This window comes from Lissotriton helveticus, chromosome 1_2 (genome assembly GCF_964261635.1).
Source record: "Lissotriton helveticus chromosome 1_2, aLisHel1.1, whole genome shotgun sequence".
NCBI classification, from domain to species: Eukaryota; Metazoa; Chordata; class Amphibia; order Caudata; family Salamandridae; genus Lissotriton; species Lissotriton helveticus.
Genome location: NC_136058.1, coordinates 21,553,382 through 21,574,417, shown reverse-complemented (window position 1 = coordinate 21,574,417; position 21,036 = coordinate 21,553,382).

Sequence of the window (21,036 nt, the reverse complement as noted above, 5' to 3'; positions counted from 1 at the left end):
AAATGTTGGGGGTGCCCAGGGCACAGGATGAGTTTGTAACAGGTATGATTACAATTTTAAATGTTTTCAGGGTCATAGCGTAGATACAATGTACTATATATGTGCCAACAAGACTTTGTTAGTGAGATAAAATATTTATTTAGGTCTCACTACAGAGGGAGAGAGTTGGCTCTCAGAGGCCCCTCAACTTCAAGCAGGCCCCCACTGCTCATGAAAGCATATTAGGCTTAACATTAGTTAATTGCATAATTTCGTTCTGAATAGATCAATGCTTTGCTGTAGTATAAAGTGTTCATCAGTTGTCTGTTCTAGCTAATTGCCCATTGTGCAGCAGGTTTTATTAATCTCAGGCGCACCTAATGCATTACCAATGCTTGTTAATAAATCAATCTTTTTTTTTCTTTAAATGGAGCCTGTTTTCCCTATAGGAAAATGAGATGTGTTTCAAAAGAAAAATAGAAACTTTGAAGTTCATTTTGTAAGAGTAAGCAGTGCTTCTAAAAAATATTTGTTTCGATATTCACAAAGGGGAAGGAGTCCCCTGGGAACTCCTACCCATTTGCAAATGGTTACCACCACCTTTGAGGTGTCGATAATTTGGTTGTAAAACATTCATACTCATAAATACCACTGCGATTTGGTATTATGAGAGGACATACCAAACATGCCCCAAATACCAAATTGCAAAACGAAATTGCGATTCGATAACAGTTACAGAATAGCAATTTGGCCTTTGTGCATTTCTAAAAACCTTTTTTGAGGTTGAAAACAGCCTGAATCACAACCTCAGAAAAGGTTTTCTACGTATGGCTTCAAGTCTTGACAAATAAAAAGAAAAAATAGGATATACTATCAAGTATATATGAGCTTAATACCGCCCTATAAAAATAGAATACCAAATACCATTTCTATTCTATGTGAATAATCATCAATCTCAATAAAGATTCAGTGTGAGCATCTTGTCTCAACAAGAGCATGTAGATATTCTCCCAATGGTTTTTAGACCTGGACTTCAACATACTGGGGCCAGAATGAAGAAAGGACAGCTACTAGTTATCTATTTGCTTCACACTGTAGTAAACAGAATGCAATGTGGTTTACAAAATACACACAATAGTTGGCTGTGGGTTATCCATACCCATTGATCTCAAGCATGGAAAAAGTCCTGCCCATTGGATATGGCCCTTACCTACAGATATTTACTTGAGGAAGGGAAAGTCACCCAGCCATGCAGGGGTCTTTCAACTCTTAAAAAATTATTTTAAAAAAATGTAGACAACATAGTAAGTGCGCTGACTCAAACTCATGAGATCCATGGGCTAAAAATCTGAAAATGTTTGACAAGCTAAAGATTCCAAATCTTTCAAGATTTAGAGGCAACATACTTTGCTCATGCTTAATGTCCTTCTATGGACCGATTTAGATGCCAATACTGGTTACTAAAATACTCTAGAGCACCTACATTGTGCAGTGGGCTTTAATTGCGAATTGTGGACAATTGGGTTACTGGTTGAGAGGTGTGAAACCCAACTCAAGAATCAAACACAATCTATGGATGGGGCACAAGTAAACCTCAATTAAACTTTTGCTCAAACCTCGGGTAGCCCTGCACTAAAAGCAATCAGGCTTAACAAAGAGGCAATGTGTAAAGTATTTATGGAGCACTTCAGATGGCAAAGTGAAAACACAAGAAAAATCCCACATCAATTTAGAAAAGTAGAGTGAAACATAATAAAGTGTTTGAGACCAAAACAACAGACATCCAATCAGTGGAACTGGTGAATGCAATTTCAAAGTTTTAAGTAAAAGGAGTTCCTAGAAGCACAAAGTGCCAACTGTAGTCACACTAAACTGTGAAAAAGTCGCAATTTCAGGCAGACCACAATAGAGTGCAGGCCAGATACAGGGACTAAGTTAGGCCTGCTGAACAAAATACTTTAAATTTTGGCTTGTGGAGCATTGCAAGATCCCCCATCAAGGATGCGCCACCAGTGGTGGATCCGAGGAAACTGCAGGGGTGCGGAGCAGAGTACTACATCCTGGTCGAGGATGCCATTGATAAGAGGCTTGTAATGCGAAGTCCTTCATCAAAGATGCTTTGTTCACCAGCGATACCAAAGAGGTGGCAGGACTGCGATGAGAAGTCCTGTATCATCATTGATGATTCTGTCGACGAGGGGCTTGCGATGCAAATGCCTGCATCAAGGCTGCATTGCACAGCAGCAGTTCAGAGGAGTTTGCGGGCTGCAATGCATGGTTCAGCGTCAGGGATGTACCACGCTGGCGGGTTCTAAAGTAGAGCTATGAGGAGATGCATCATTCTGCATCGGTTCTGCCCATAGGACCACAACTGGCCTGGTAGAGCACCTTTAGGCCCACTTCATGTGCCCTAGGACTGGGGTGGCACCACTTCGGTGGTAGAACTTATAGTAGGCAGAGTCAGGGTTCTGGGCTCAAGGTGGGCAGAGCATTTTCTGTCCCTAAAGGTCTGGTGGTCCTCGGTTTTAGATGCAGCTCCGGTCCTTTTCACTCAGGCAGCAGGGCAGCAAGACAGCAGGGCAGCAGGGAAATAGAGTAGCAGTTTTTCTTGCCGTTTAGCATAGCAGTCATTCTGAGGCTTACACAGGTCTAAAGGTGCACTGAAGAATTGGGACTGAGAGTCCATTACTTATACCTGGTGTCCTCTTTGAAGTAGGAGAATTTTCTGGAGGTTTCCACTCCCAGACATTCTTGGAATTTCCTGCCTCCTTGCCCAGGCACCAGCTTGACTCATTTTGAGTGTGCTCAGGCAGAGCCTTTGTGATGTGCATGTGTGGTAGATGAAAGGTCCTCCACCACATCAAGTTAGATATGGCCCATCCTGTCAACACCTATGGCCCTATGTCTCACTGTCTGGGGGCAATACACAAAGGTAAACTATCAGCTAAACTTAGTCCTGTGACCCAGGTTAAAGATGGCATGCTCCAATGGGTAGTACAAGAAAATTCCAACTTTCTAAACTTTTCAGATCTGTGACATACATTCAGATTATACTATTAGAACAGGTTTTAAATTACAATTCTTTCAACACCAAACTCTACATTCCTACTTGGTACCAATGAAAGATATCACATATTAAATGCAATAGGGTAACCCAATTTTAACCTCTGAGAGAGATAGGCCTTGTAGTAGGGAAAACCAAATTTCACTACCAGGACATGAAAAGGCAAAAGTACAAATCCAACTTTTTAAATACACTGCATCATGCCCTCTGGGCTGTTTAGGGTCTACCCTAGGGGTGACATATGACTTAAAAAGAAAGGTTTAGGCCTGGTGAAAGGTTTAATTTTGCCAGGGCAAAATGGCGGTTTAAAAACTGCACACTGAGTTGCAATGGCAGACCTGAGGCATATTTAAAAGACTACTTAAGTGGGTAGCACAATCAGTGATGAAAACCCACTTTACTAGGGGCTTATAAGTAAATCAAATGTGCCAACTGAATGAAAGCCAAGTCTACCATGTTTAAAAGAGGGAACACAAGCATTTTAACACTGATTAGCAGTGGTAAAGTGAACAGAGTCCTAAAAGCCAGCAAAAAAGGTTTTCTTTCCTCCTCACTAATTACCAATTAGTAAAATCCTTGTTGTGAATGCCTATGTAAATGCACCATGAGTGGAATTTGCACTGAAAACCTCCTGTGACTATGCTACAGAATTACCAACACTTTGAGCAAGTGTGCATCACAAAAGTGACACAAACTCAGCACAACGTGTTGTGGTGTGATCTATTTTCCAAAACAAATCATGATATTCATTTGAAAGTTGCCTAATGCAACACAAACGAGTGCTGAGTAACCAAAATATTAAGCCTTCTTGAGGTATTTCTAACAGTGGAACAAGTTTTAAAAGTCTCCACATGTTTCCATATTTGCATATTTGCTGCAGTGAACAGCGTTCATTAAAAGTGGGGCATTGTTTGCATTCTGGTAAGGTCCCCTTTAAGTACAAAACCTATGTATGACAGAAGGCACACATGCTTGCATTATGGTCAAAGGGTGTGTGCATTGGCATATGTTGCATAATGTGAGCCAGTGCTGGTGTAGAGAAAACTATTTTTCTATCTTATTATCAGAAGGTGGTTCTGATACTCTGAGTTGCCCGGATTTTTTGCTTTTTGAGCACCTAATTGTTGAGCTTTTACTGTGGGGGAGCCTCATACGCTGGGATTCACCCACAGTGAACTCATGATGGAAGAGACTGCATGTGTATTTTACTGGTGCCCCCCTAGCTTGACTAGGCAGCTGTGCTGCAGCTGGAGTAAGAGGCACCGGGTTGGTTACATGCAGACACAAAGTTATATGCGTGTGTTCACGTGTAGGGACTGCACAGGGGAGATTCCTGGTGTGTGCAGCCAAGGAGCAGGTACAGATGGAATGGTGTGGCAGGACATACATTCTGATAGGTTCAAATGATGAGCAGGAGCACTCTTTCTTCTCATGAAGTAATCCATGGTGAATCTGTTCTCTCACTTATATATTTGTTTCTGCTCAACACATAGTTGTTCTTCCAAGTTTCCTAAGTTTGTTACATCTCCTTGAGCTTGATACATTGCTGTTTCCACCTCTTCCATAGCAGTTGCTGCTTCATTTTGAACAATTGGTTCTCCTAGTGGGTCCTGACTCAACGGAGCAGAAGTTTGACTGTCTTGAGAACTGTCTCTAGCAATCTCAGCTGCAATTGTAGCTTCTTGCTCTATTTCGTCGTTCAACATTTTCATATAATTAGCAAAAACAGGACATTCTATAGTATCTTTACTTGCGTTGAAGAAATCTTCATAGCTCTCGAAATCTCCAAGTAATTCCAATTCTGAAAGCCATGGCTTGAAAAGTTGCAAAAGAGCTAAATAGTAAAATTCCCTTTTGTCAGGTGTTTCACAACTCAGTTTACGGTGATAAATCAAATGTCCTTTTCTTTGTTTCACCAAACAACCTTCAGAACTAATCACGGCATATATACATTTATTGATGTTTTCTGTAATATTCCGTTTAAAAATATAGTTTTGCAGAACTTCATAGAGACAAACGTTGTCAAGATGATGGCTTTTATTTGGATAATATGTATCCAACATATTTGTTTTCACAATATCTGTACTTTCTGGCTCTTTTTTCAGCTAAATATTCAATTTCTTGTACAAATTTAAGTCCTCAGTTTCGGGTTGCAGCAAGACCTAGACTCACCCAAATGATTCTTCTAGATTTAGAGTATAGACTAGCAGATGATAAGCGATCAGAGCATTCATATGCTCCAATTTCTCGATGAGATAACATCTTCAAACTGTAAGTATATAATTTCTTACTTAGACTCTCTTCCCACATTTCCTTCAATTCCGTCGTTTCTGATTTTGTTATGTATGATGTTTAAGCATGGGCGTAAAATCCGTTCCGCTCGCGGATTTTGCGGATTTTTGGCAAATTCGCAATCCGCGAACTCTCGCGAACTTGCTGAAAATTCGTAAATCCGTGCAAAGCGGATTTTTTGCTTGGTCGCACTTGCCAACTAGAATACTATACAATTTCGCGGGAGTAAACACTTGCGAACACGTAGAGGCGGCGGGCAGCGACAATCTCGCAATTGCGAGATTGCAAAATTTGTAATTTCGCACAAGAAATCCACCAGCAGGCAGCATAAACCTTGAAAATTATGATTTTTATCAGAATAACTCCTCAGGTTGACATTTGCCTGCACTTTTGTTTTGCAAGGAGTCCATTTTGGGGGGGGTGGGAGGAAGGAAGTGCCCCACAGTCTCCAACTTCCTGTTCCTGTCCAGCAGGCTCCTCCCCGTGCTTTCTTCATATGCTGGTCACTTTGATTTGGATCTTGACCTGAAAGGATTAGTTTTTGTGGATGCTGCTTGATATTTGGATTTTTGCAAAACTGAAAGCACTCAGCAGGTGCAAAAGTTCAATCTTATCATTAGTAACCATTCCCTGTAGTGCTTCCTGAGGGGCCCCTTCAGAGTTCAGTTGCATACTTGCAACTATTCTATGACCCTGCTCTGACCCTCACAGCAGGCTCAGAGAATAGCTACAAGTATACAACAAAGGTCCTGTTAAAAAAATTACACTGCAACAGAAAGCAATTACAGATAAGGAAGCAGGTGCCAGCCTGGAAGTTCAAATTCAGTGACACATTAATCAGCCCCTAATTCATTCATGTCAGTTGAGGCAGGGCAGGTGTGCTTTTCCCCCCATAATCTACAGTGATGAACTCGAGGGTGGCATGGGTGAGCCAGAGGGTGGCATGGGTGAGGCAGAGGGTGGCAGTGGTGAAACAGAGGGTGGCAGTGGTGAAACAGAGGGTGCTGTGATAAACCAGACGTAGAAACAACATGGTCGTGACCGTTGCTACCCGACAAGTAAGTTCGCATTTGCGAACTGGTAAAAAACCCTTGCGAAATGGCAGAAACACTTGAGAACACAAAAAAAAGGAATCCGCAAAATTCGCGAGAGTTCGCGGATTTTGCTGATTGCGAATCCGTAAATACGCAATTTTGCGGATTGCCAATTCGCAAAATCCGCCCATGCTTAATGATGTTACATATCGAGCAATAGCAATAGAATTGTCCGCAACATATTGAATATCCATTATTATTATCATTATTATATTAGCATTCCACATGGACAAAATGACTGGGTTATAGTCATTTATATATTTTGACTCTTCATTTCTTCTTAAGTTCTAGGTATTTTTTGGAGACTTTCTTGTGATAGTATGTTGCAAACATGACATAAAACTGTGACTCTTCCTTTCGATATTACAGGTCATGAAAATGCAAAATGGCATTTGGTGTAGAATTTGTCCTTAGATTTGTACTTTCTACGACAATATTTCCCACAACGATGGCTTTGGAATCGTAAGATTGTTGTCTTAAGTCCTTATCTTGTCATCCTTTGGGTACATCACATGTAGCATATTGTTCAATAAAATACAGCACAATATCATCTAACTCAGTTCCAAATTTGGCAGCATCTTTGATCCATATTAGCATATGTATGTGAGGAGCACCTCTTGCTTGATACTCCTTTCTCCAAAAGAAATCAAGAACCTCTCCAAGAGGAGGAATTTTTTTATTGATGATAAAAGACATCATAGCTTTGAGTCTATGATTGAAATACCTGCATACATTAACTGGATCCAAAGAGCACAATTCTCCAGGTGTCTTGTATTCAAAATTTAGTATATTTGGATTTGCCTCTCGAAGAAATTGAAGTAAATCATCCCAAGCATATTCAGCACAGCTTAGAGTAAGAAACCATGTAGGAGTTCCTAAGTTCCTTAGCATACATTTAAGTTCTCCATGACGACGGTACCAGTACTCATTAGTACCACAATGCCATGAGATTAATTAGCTGAGATTCCAAAACATTATCTTTCTGCTGTACTTTATCCATAAATTCCTTTGCCGAAACATTTTGAAGATGCACACCTGTTTTCAATATATGGTTTACTGCATATGAAAGTCCAGACAAATCACTCTCAGACAAAAGATGAAACAAATACGGAATACGTTGTCAAAATCTTGGATCTTCTGCATATTATCTTGATGTCCGGTATTCAGATGCAGGAATCTGCGCAGGTCGGTCATCATATCATCCTCCTTTTCCTGTGGCAAACAACTGGGGGAAACAACGAGCTGCCAAGCTTTTGTCCCATACACTAATGGGACTTCCTTTTGCTTTTTTCATTTGGAATAACTCAATAGTATTCCCCATCACTTCTTTAGAATGCAGTGGATGAGCACTGTAATGTTCGTAGATTGCTTCAGTTCTGGACACATCAACTTTTTCAATTTGTCCAGATAGCGATCACTATCTTCTACAGTTATTTCTTCTTCTCTCACATACACATTTTTATAATATTTATTATTTCTTACCAGATACAACGTTGCCTTTTTCACTTTCCTAACATCCACTAATTCTTGCCAGATTTTCTTACTCTTAGTAGGAACGCCATTAACAAGAATAAGTAAAGGGTCATCCTCTACATTTTCTACACCAATTGTTTCAATATTTTTCTTTAAATCTAGAGACAAATATATAACTTCCTTTTAAGCCTCCCTGTAAATCTGAAGGATGCAATTTTCCTGTTTTAGGCTCCATACGAACAATAGCCTGAAATGGATGCACACATTGAATAAGAATAGACTCATAGGTATTTAAATCCATCAGTTCAAAAGGAATATTTACCAACTCAAGATTATTATGCACAGCTCTAGCAGGCATTTTATTATCGTCTAATTTGTTATAACAATATTTACAAATACGCTGATCAGAAACCAAATCAAAACAATTCTCTACCAACACATAAATTGCAAAATCCTTCCACTCATTGTTATTTTCCTTTTCACTTTTTAAATACAAATCAACAGTTCTGGTCTGATTTTTATAATGAGTTCATCTACAACAGATACAAGAATAATTTGGCCTTTCATCTGAAATCACCTCAAACTTTGTAATTTCTTGCTCAAGATTTTCTGTACTACAATGTTGCACATTCTCTTCTACATTTCCTTCTATTAATATCTCAATTTCTGTACTGTCTTCCTCAGGACCAAAATAACTAACCTCAATTTCATCACAAACGTTCATTACATTTGATACAGATCCATGCAAAAGAGCACTTTAACTTTTTTAGCATTACTGCTTGACTTTTTTCATAATACAATCTTCTGACTAATTTCCTTATTTCAGAATGATGTACTGCTAAACATCGTGAAATGGTGAAAAACACTTCAACATACTTCTTTTAGAAAGACAAGCCAGAGAATGACCTTGCAAACCAGTATTTTCTCTCACTCTGCAAGGGTCTAGTCCTTGCAACATCTTAATCTTTTGTTTAACACTTTTCTTAGTATAGTTACGTAGGAAATTGCGTAAAAAATCAATAGATTCTTGCACTACAAAAACTACTACAATTCTAAGTGTACACTGGAGCTTTAGGACGTCTCCCTAAAACTTCATCAGCAAACACCTCTTATGCATTTCTAGGAACAATTTTCTCTTTCTCAGTGGGACAACCATTTCTAACTTCATAAGCACGACCACTAGTGTCAACTGAATGCAACAAATCATTACTCTGAAAATAACTTTCTTCATAAAAAAAGGCTCAGAACTTGAACTATGTTTATATTCACCCAAAAAAAACTCACAAAAATTACTTCTGTTAATTACTCTTCTCCACTTCTGGCCTTCATTAAATGGATTGGCTTATCTAGTGATCTAATTCTATTGATTACTAAAATAAACAGTTTTCTTTTCAATTCGAAAGCTTTGTGAACTACATTTTCTATACCCTTCTTCTTCTTATAAAATGCTGTTTTTTTACATTCCTTAATTTCTTTAATTAAATTTGAAACTAAAACTTCATCAGCAAACACCTCCTATGCATTTCTAGGAACAATTTTCTCTTTCTCAATAGGACAAACATTTCTAACTTCATAAGCACGACCACTAGTGTCAACTGAATGCAACAAATCATTACTCTGAAAATAACTTTCTTCATTAAAAAAAGGCTCAGAACTTGAACTATGTTTATATTCACCCAAAAAAACTCACAAAAAATACTTCTGTTAATTACTCTTCTCCACTTACTTCTGGCCTTCATTAAATGGATTGGCTTATCTAGTGATCTAATTCTATTGATTACTAAAATAACAAGTTTTCTTTTCAATTCGAAATCTTTGTATATTACATTTTCTATACCCTTCTTCTTCTTTTAAAATGCTGTTTTTTGTTTACATTCCTTAATCTCTTTAATTAAATTTGAAACACTCTTTTTTCCTAATTTCCATAAATTGGTTTTTACTCCTTTTACTATACACTATTTTTCAGCAGTTGATTTGACATGATTGTTCCCTTTATTCTTCTTTTTCCTTTTACGTTGCAGATACACTTATCCTAATGTTCTCTTTCTGCACACTGCTCTTACTCTTTAATATTTTCCTCAGAAAAGTGTTCCTTCTCTTACCAGGACTTTTTTTCTTTTTGTTAACACATTGTTCTTCATGTAAATCTTGTGGATGACTTCTCTTCAAATAAACACCTTTCTTTCGTTGTTTCCTCTTTTGAGTTTTCAAAGGCATGATACATTTTTTTCAGTATTGATAAACAAAATCAATTATTAAACATATATATAACATTACAAAAATAAATATATAAAATATTCCATTATATTACTTATAAGAAGAGAGGGAGGATTATGAGGACAAACGTGGGACTATGAAAATAAAAGTACTTACAACAAGAGAGGAAGGAGTATGAAACAAGGGAAAGTATAATAAAGAAGGGGAGTATAAAGAGACACTGCAATATAAGGAGATAAAGGGAGTATGAATAAACCGGAAAGTATGAATAGGTAAGGGAGAGTATGAAGTGAAAGATGGAAATATGAGGAGAGAAGAAAGAGTATAACAAGAAAAAAGAGAGTGAGAGGACAAAGGGGCACTATAAGAAGAGAGAGAAAGACTGTAAAGAAAAAAAGAAGAAATATGTGAAGACGCACAACTATAAGAACAAAAAAGGAATACTAGCAAAGGACAGGGTGTATAAGGAGAGAGAGAACAGTAGCAGAAGAGAGCACGGAGAATGTGAGGAAAAGTGGAGCATAAGGAAAAAAGGGGTGTACAGGAACACAGGATACAGGAGAAAAGAGGGAGTATAAGCAGATGGAGGATTATGAAGAGTGAAAAGTGTATGACGAAAGAGGCAGAAGTATGACAAGAGAAACAAATATAAAGAGAGAGGTCAGTATGAAAAGACGGAGAATATGAGAAAGTGCTGCAGAGTGTATGCAGGGAGTCAAGGAGGAGTAAGAGAAGAGAGCAAACAATATGAACAGATTTAAGAAGTATAAACAGAGAGGACAGAAAATTAAAATAGAAAAGAAATATGAAGAAATAGAGGAAAATATGAACACAGAGAGAAGGAGTATAGGACAAAAGGGAATATAAGAAAAACGCAGTAGTATGAGGAGACATGGAGAAGTAAGAGAAGAGAGAATAGAATATGAAAACAGGGGGAGTATAAGAACAGGGTGGAAAATGAGGAGAGGAATGTGACAATAAGAAAAGACAGCAGTATCAGTAGAGAGTGCAAAGTATAAGAAAAGAGAGGAGAAATGTGACTACAGAGACAAGAGTGTGAGAAGAAAAAGAAAAGTATGAGAAAACAATAGGGACTACTTGCAAAGAACAGCGGAAATAAGAAGAAACAGAGAATATAAGAACAGAAGAGTATACATGAAGAAAGAGGAAAGAATGTAAAGAGACACAGAAACAAAAATGTGGAGAAAAGACAAATAAAAGGGAACACAGAGCGTATAAGGAGAGAGGGAGTACTATGAGAAAACAGTAAGAACTATGACGACAGTGGGGAATATAAAGACAAGAGAGAATATAAAGAGTAGGAGAAATATACAAAAAGAGGAGCAAGTATGAAAGAAAAAAGTATAAAAAGAGAGCAGAATATAAGATAAAGAAGATAGTATAATGAGAGAGGAAGGAGTAAGACGACAGAAGACGAAGTATAACAAGAGAGTGTAGAAAATATGCAAAAAGGGGCGAATATAATTCCTTAATATACACAGATGCACAGTGTGATATTACCCAAAAATTATAAAACCATGCATTTTACCAAAATACATTTACTACTGTGATGTAATATGTGACGTCATCAGCAAGACACACATTCAGTGGATGATGTCATCAGTGATGTCATTTGAGACGTCATCAGTGATGTCATGAGTGATGTCACTGACCATGTCATAAGTGATGTAATATGTGACATCATCACCAGTGGATTGTGGGCGCGAGAGTTACAGTTAGTATAACTAACTATAATGGAGGAATGTCAATGGTTTTGTATGAGTCAAATATCCAGCTAACTATAACACCCCTAATACATATGTTTTTTTCAGTAAATATATATATATATATATTTATATATATATATATATATTCACTGAAAAAACCATAGGCTTCACACAAGTGAAGGACATCTAACAAGAGCTTCAATTGGAATTCCATAGAGCATATTATCAAGCCCAACATCACCACTTTAACGGCGATAATTTTATCGCCCAGGCTTGATAATATGCCCCATAATTCCTTAATGTACACACATGCACAGTGTGATATTAGAGAAAAAAATATGAGACCATGCATTTTAACATTTACTACTGAAAAACGTTTAAGTGACTATATATATTCCATGTATATAATTACTACATTTCAGTGAACAATATTGACTCATTTTCCAAATACATATGCAATTTACTACATTATTTCTGCCACTATTACATCAAAAAAACTGACACAATAAAACAACAAAGACGCACAAGGGGCTTGTAAATCTGCCCAGAGTATATACAGAGGGAGAGAAACGAGAAAGAGGACAGAACAGGGAGTATCAAGAAAAAAATGATATATGAAGAGAGAGGGAACACAATGAGGACAAAGAAGGAATAAGAGGTGAGACAGGAAAATATAAAGACAAAGAAGGACAATATGAGCACAGAGGACAATATAAGAAAAAGAGAGTAGTACCGAGAGACAAGAAAAAGTAAGAGGAGAGAGAGGGGAGTATAAAAAGAGATGCTAGAAATTATGGAAAAAGAGACAAATATAATTCCTTAATGTACACACACGCCCAATGTGATATTAAACAAAAAAACATAACAGCATGCATTATACAAAAACACATTTACTACTATAAAACGTATAAAAAGGGACGAATATAATTCCTTAATGTACAAAGATGCACCACATACATTCCCATACAACTTATCAACTCACCTTTCAAATTGATTTGTAGATTAAGAAGAATGCCACTCACTCAGTAGATATTCTTATACAGAATCTCTTAGCTCAGTGTTTGCAGCACAACCGCAAAATGGAACATTTTCCCTCTCATTTTACACATACCTACATACATGTAAATAACCAATTAAAATCCTTCACACATTAATTCAAAACTAAACACACATTTCTATTAGTTCAACATTTCAAACCTTTCCAACTGACATAACTTTCTACCCTACCCCCAACAGATCATGCAAATTCAACTGTCAACAGAGGTCAAAAGTTCAGCACTCTATAAAACACTGCTACTCAACAAATTTAGACTATGCATAAGCACTTACTTATAAGTACCAATAAAGAGCAAGGTCTCATTAGAAGCAACATATAAACACATAAACTTGATAGATATCTGTAAAATATATATTTTTTAATAGATTTTTTTCTTGGTTACGTACGCCTATGGAACGACTTTCAGAATTCGCACTGTACGCGCACAGTAAATATACCATAAAAAGAAAATAGCATCTATCACTAATTTTTTACAATCCCCGGAGACCCCAACCCCCCAGGCTCAATATAACGTTCAGGACCATGGGGGGAGCCCCAAAACCCCCACGGTCCCAGCCGGCTCCCTGCGTTCTTCGGGAGCCGGCATTGCTTTTTGTCATGGAGACCAGCTTACATGCTGCTCTCTCAGACAAAAAGCAATATGCTTTCCTACTTGAAAGAGAACTTACGCCCTACCATAGCAAACAGCGGTGTCCCGGAAATAGGCCCCCCGTAACACAACAGGAGCGAGACCTTGGAAGTGGTGCTCCCCAGGGCCATCAAAGGCTCAACAAAGGGCATCAAAGATTTTGACCTTGGGGATCATTGTAAAACCCCCTAAGCAGTCCTAGGGGGTCAGGAAGTCCTATAGCAAATAGCAAACTCTTCCTGTCAATCTACACACTCAATCTACACACATAAACAATTAAATAAAAAATCACATTTATTCCCATATTAAATCAAAACGAAACACACTTATATTGCTTGAACATTTGCACCCTTTCCAACAGAAAAAACGTTCAACTCTTCCCCCATTCCACATTCTCCCAGTTACCATAGCAACACTTCAGGGAACACCTAACTGAGCACACAGGTGAAAAGTTCATCATACATTGTTGCAAATTAAAACAGCAAGTGTACTTGACTTGAGAATATACCAGCTTATTTTATGTAACGTTCTTTTCTATCAGTTTTTCTTAACCAATAAAAATCAGGCTTTTAAAAAACAGAAACATGCATCCTAGCTCTGTGTAGAATGTTGTCAAACAACTAATCATTTCTTTTCTTTTTTCAAAACTGCATGTTGTCCACCATTTTAGAAAAATCTTACTTTTCAAACTGCCATTTAATTTACAGAACATCAGAGTGCATCCAGACCTCTCATCAAAATGCTTACAGTGTGGATTGTGGGACACATCTATATTTTCTGGAGCCAAAGGTATGCAGAACAGAAAAGAGTTCACAAAGACCTACGTTTACCAAATGTAGACATTAAATGGATTGGACAGAGAGGGTTGAAGTGGCACCAATTGTTGCCATTGGTGAAATCCTTTTTACATCTCCAACACCCTGACCTCATAATTGTGCACTATGGTGGCAACGACCTCGGCACTTTGACAGGGGTAGTTCTGGAAATGCTTATGAAGGACACCGTTGCACACTTTTCCCCAAAACTGCCTTTGTCTATTCTAATATATGCCAAAGGCAGAAATACAACTGGTCCAACCACTATTGTCAACAGATTGAGAAAGCTAGGAAACATGTGAATAAATCTGTTTCTGCCTTTCTCCGAGACTATCGAATGGGGTCCATCTACCACAACAATCTGCGTTTCAATATGCATGACATCTATAGGAGAGACGGTGTACATTTTACAGATGAGGGTAACAGAGTCTTCCTCTTGAACTTTAGACTGCATTGGTACTTACTTGTAGGTACTGAAATCTGCCAATAAACACAAGGGCTCTTTTTAGAGCCACCCAACATCTAAACACATACACTTCATAAATATCTGAAAAATATTCTTCTTTTTCTTCTTTCAGTACACTTATGGGACGACTCCAATCTTCGCACCGTATGTCGTCCATACGTGCTTGGTACGCGTACATTAAATCTACCACAAAAAATAGCCTTTATCACAAATGTATTATAATCCCCGAGGACCCCATCCCCCGGGCCTCAAATGTAACATTGCGAACCGTGGGAAGAGCCCCAAGGCATCCACGGTCCAAGCCGGCTCCCCACTTCCTGCGGGAGCCGGCTTTGCTTTTCGTCACAGAGAGCAGCCCTACATACTTCCATTCTTCTTTCAAAGATGATTTCAACAGTTATACATTTTAGAAAATAATATAGCACTGCACGCTAAAGGAAAAAAGCCAGCACAATTATGATAGAATAGAAAATAGAAAAAAATACTTCTACAATCAACAAACTCGTAAACAGATTGCATAATTTAATTTAAAAGCACCCTACCACAACTAGTTTTTAAAAACGCATTGTACAATAAAATGCGTCACAAAATAGGCTACATATATGTTGACTGTATCGTAACATCACATAGAAAAAAAAAAGTCACTCTTAGGCTACCAGGAAAACACAACAGATTTCCATGGTAGTGATTTCTTAGTTGCAGGTCTTGTTGTCAGATCGACACACACACTCCCTCATGGCTGGTATACACCCACACCATACCCATCCAGCACATTCGTCACTACACACGTGACACTATGTATAAAAAAGGCAGAGTGCATGTGTTGTACGCCATTTTAGAGTTGTTCCCAAAGCACCAAACAAGGTGCCCACTACTACATACGTGGCCTCTTTGGTCACTGAGTTAGTGGTGCCCGTAGCACTGAGCTGGTGAAGCACCTGCGATGATGATGATGATGGAAGCACGAGTATGTCGTTAGCCATAGAGTTATCAAGACTCGGCACCACGTATGAGACTTCTTTGCTGGAGATCGGGACTACATCATGCAGAATGTGTCTTATCCACTAAATGGTGAGCAGTGAGGCTTGAGTATGCATCGGAGGGAATCAAAGGGTTGTAGCAGACTAGATACAAAAACGTGACTTAGTATTTTAGAGGCACCCACTCCTATATAGTGTATTAATTTACATGCATACATTTTTTTCCCAATAGCAGTAACGTTTTTATAATCGCTGAAATGTCCGGAATATTACCAACAGAAACAGTTCGTAAAAATGTGACAATGAACGTGTATAAAAGCGCGATGTTATCTAACTCCAAATTAATATGCTAACAATTACCAGTCAGTCAGTCTGTCAGTCAATAAAGCTTTATTTCGGCAATTACCAATCATAACATCTTTCCTTTTATGTCTTTTAGATGTAGAGCTTTGCGATGGATTATGTAAGAAGTACAGCGGCAATGGCACAAGGTAAGCAAAGAAGCTTGTTTCAGAAAGAACGACAAGTTATCGGTCGTACATTTTTTTCCCAATAGCAGTAAAGTTTTTATAATCGCTGAAATGTCCGGAATATTACCAATACAAACAGTTCGTACAAATGGGACAATGAACGTGTATAAAAGTGCGATGTTATCTAACTCCAAATTAATATGCTAACAATTACCAGTCAGTCAGTCTGTCAGTCAATAAAGCTTTATTTCAGCAATTACCAATCATAACATCTTTCCTTTTATGTCTTTTAGATGTAGAGGTTTGCGATGGATTATGTAAGAAGTACAGCGGCAATGGCACAAGGTAAGCAAAGAAGCTTGTTTCGGAAAGAACGACAAGTTATCGGTGAAAGGAGAGAATGTGTAGTATGCAGCAGGCGCGCAAAACACACATTGGGCTAACGGGGCTTCAGCTAAGATGAGATGCTTCCTGGCCCACACACAGTCGCACCCAAGTACTTTACAGGTCTATTAAAGACATTTTGGTTGTTAATGAGACTTTTGATGACCCCCCTTACAGCTCCTGCAGCTCCACTCTTCTTTTTCCATGAAGCTAAGCCCCCCCCGCAAGGAGCTTTTAAATCTGCGTCTGACTTTTCAAGAAAAAATCTCAACTCCAGACTCTGCGAGACAGTTTTAATGTTGTTTTCTTTCTCTCACTCTCTGTGACATCATTTCTCTTTCTCTTTTAAAGGTATAGACACTGCTGTCTACTTTGACGTGTAGAAGCAAAGGTGTCTTCAAGTTGTGAACTGCGGTGGCCGCAGTGTTTGACCACACTAAATATACAAGGCAAGCAGAGCGGCCTATATACACAATCCCCCCTTGCAATGCATTAGAAATAAGTCGGCGTATTTACAATCCTATTGTGCCACTTTTGTGTCAGTAACGCAGTAGGCACTTCCATACAAACACCACTTGAACGCGGGACTAGAACAGAAGTGAAATGTACTAGCACACTGCACACGTAAAATTCTAGTGTTACCTTTATTTGTGAAAAAGAGAGAGTGGGTAGTGTGCAGCAGCTTGACTGTGTAGACATGTATAATAACCTCCGAGCAGTGACAACAGATAGGTTACAACAGTCTGAGAAACAGACCTACAAGCTCATTGCGCCAGTTTTGGGTCACTTTTAACATGGGAAAAGTGGTGCAAGGAGTTTGTAAATCTGCGTCTGACTTTTCAAGAACAAATCTCAACTCCAGACTCTGCGAGACAGTTTTAATGTTGTTTTCTATCTCTCACTCTCTATGACATAATTTCTCTTTCTCTTTTAAAGTTATAGACACTGCTGTCTACTTGACGTGTAGAAGCTAAGGTGTCTTCAAGTTGCGAACTTCGGTGGCCGCAGTGTTTGACCGCACTGATTATACAAGGTAAGCACAGTGGCCTAGATATACAATCCCTCCATTGTAATGCATTAGAAATAAGTCGGCGTATTTACAATCCCGTTGTGCCACTTTTGTGTCAGTAACGCAGTAGGCACTTCCATGTAGACACCACTTGAACGCGGGACTTTAACAGAAGTGAAATGTACTAGACACACTGCACATGTAAAATCGTAGTGTACCTTCACTTGTAATGCTTCACCCTATTTAGTCACATCTACATAACTTTAAACTCTTTTTTTTTTTCTTATTTTCTTTTGCATATTACCTACCCAACGTCTTTTGGAGTCCACATCAAAGTTTGTTTTTAATACTGTTTTTTATAGTTGTTTATTAAATTATCTTTAAGTTACGTTTACAGGTATTGTTGTTTTAATAAAAGTTAATTAAAAAAACTATATACTTGTTCTATTAGGTGGGGGGGGACGGTCCACAACAAAAATATTTATAATTTGAAATACTATAGTAAGATGTTTGACAATAGGGTTGAAAGGTACTAGCTGTACAATAACTTATATTTTCTCTGGATGGACTACAACATAGAAAGGAAATCAAAGTAAAACAAAAAAAATGTGTACCACATTTACAAACCTCTTGCAACAATTTCACTTGCAAACCTACCCCCCCTACAAAATTAACTGTGTGGGCCTCAATGACGCTCCTCAAACCACGAAAACTACCACCCCCCGGAGATTTCTATATAGTGTGAAGGAGGCTGCGTGGCCCACCGCCTGATGCCCTGGAGACCGCCGCACCCAGACCCGGTTCCTACAGTGTCCTGGGGGAAACAACCATTACAACGCGATCATAAGCACGCGTGATCGTCACCACAAAGTCATTAGCACGCATATGGCTTTACAACGCATGTCTTTACCACGCATGCTTTTACAACTACTATACATTTACCTGGCATGATAAAGGCATAAGCATGATAATGGCTTTATGGAGACGGACACGCGTTGTAATGGCTGTGGCTTACGTGCTTCAAATGAGCTTTTGGATATGCGTGTGACCAAGTCTGATAACATCAGAGGCCAAGGATAAACACCGTGGTGTCTGTGGTAGGAAATCTCATCGATCACAGAGAAGATAGGCTGAGGGTAAAACGAAAGTAGCAGGTATAATAAAAATAACGGAAGAAAACGACTAAAATAGCGGTGGACAGAGTATTTAATCAATGTTTGGCGCAACAGCAATACGTTTCAAATAAATATAGATAGAATATGATTATTAATATATTACAAAAGTATAGCAGGGGATGACTCACATGGCCCGGGAAAAGAAAGCGGCAAATTTAATACCTGAAATGAGGACAGCTTTGCTTGGCGAACTTGAAGATAAAAAAAGAAACATGGGATTGGAAACGAGGCTGCGCATGCGTAGAGAGTACAACTGGTACACAAAAAAAAATGGAAAGTTTACATACTATCATAGAAATATAGCTCTTTTTTTAACCAGTAAAGTTAGTTCTCAAAAAGAACTGTTTTTTTAGCCGCAATGCCCCCACGATCTCAGACTGCTCCCTGCGTCCATACTTCAAATTAAAACCCCAGGGGGTGCCTTTCCCCGGGTCTCGGAGTGCCTTACAAGCCCCCCATTATGGAAAAAAAGCATACAATACGAGTACCCCGTGATTTTTTCATTTAAAAAAAATTATATTTTGGGCCTAAAGATCCATGTGGGACCCTCTGAGCAGGCCTAGAGGGTCAACTTGTTTCTACCCTGTCCCCTTTCCTTATTTCTCTAATTTGTTTTACTGTTTTCTTGTGACTCGTTTCTAGCGACGCACAAGATGGCGGCCAACACTTCCTGGTTTGGAGTGTTGACTGACAGTTCACAGCCAAGCAGCATGCAGCTCGTGCTCGTAATTGTATGGATTTCCATATGCGTGCAGTACTTCGTCTTTAGATATCGCTATGATTTTACTTTTAATTATCTCAGAAACTACTGAACGGATTTACACCATTTAACAAAAAGCACAATCTGCGAACCAAACTCTACCTCTCTGCCAAATTTGGCGTTCAGCCGTTCGGGCTGTAGCCCTGACTAAAGGTCCCTATGGAAAATTGCATGGGGAAAACATGTTTTAGGAACCCCTTTTTTCTCAGCCCCCACTTGACAAATCACCCCCAAACTTTTAGGGAAGGAGCGGAGCCTAGCTGGCTACGTTCTTGTAGAATTTAGCGAAGATTCGTCCACCAGCGCAAAAGTTATTCCAAATAGAATGTTGTGGATTTCCTATGGAAAGTAGGTCCTAACTATAACTACCTACTGGCGACCGCCAGTAGGTAATATATATATATATTGGTCCTTGTGTTCTGCGTGCCGTGCGAGCAGCGTGGAGAAGCAGGAAGAGAATTATATATATATACACTGAAGAAGGACCACTGTTCGAAACGCGTCTGTCATCTGCGCTGTGTGTTGAATAAAAAATCGTTTGCCTAACCTGGAGTGCTTAAACTCTCTTTCCGGGACGGGAGGGAGACTCAGGAGCTTTTATAAATATATATATATATATATATATATATATATATATATATATATATATATATATTTATATATATATATATATATATATATATATTTTTCAACAAGAAGGCGCCGCACTCAGGAACTTGGTTTTCTTTTTTACTCTTTATTCAACAGAGCCCAGTCTGCACACCGACGCGTTTCAGCCTTGCGGCCTTGGTCACGGTAAGTGGTAATACCTTCAGCAACTGTTTTTATACAACTTCCTGTTTGTCATGCCCATGAATTCTGGGACATGTAGTTTCGCTATTTACACAGTTAATCCACAATGCAGACGTTCTATATACAGGTAGACAGTTTTATTGTGCATTCCTTTACCCTTTTTCCCGTATTTACAGAGGCAGATATTATTTTTATTTTTTTTACCTTAATTTAATTTGATTTAGTTGTTTGGTTTTTCTTTGGGGGGCGGCGGAACGTGAGGATATAGTACCCTATATATATATATATATATATATATATATATATATATATTACCTACTGGCGGTCACCAGTAGGTAGTTATAGTTAAAACCTAGTTTCCATAGGAAATCCGCAACATTCTATTTGGAATAACTTTGGCGCAGGTGGACGAATATTTGCGAATTTCTCAAAGAAGATGGCTCCGCTCCTTCCCTGAAAGTTTGGGGGTGATTCGTGAAGCAGGGGCCGAGAAAGAAGGGGGTCCCAAAACGTGTTTTCCCCATGCAATTTCCCATAGGACCCTTAGTCGGGGCTACAGCCCGAACGGCTGAAAGGAATTACACCAAACTTGGCAAAAAGGTAGAGTTCTGTTCGCAGATGGGCCTTTTTGTTAAAAGGTGTAAATCCGTTCAG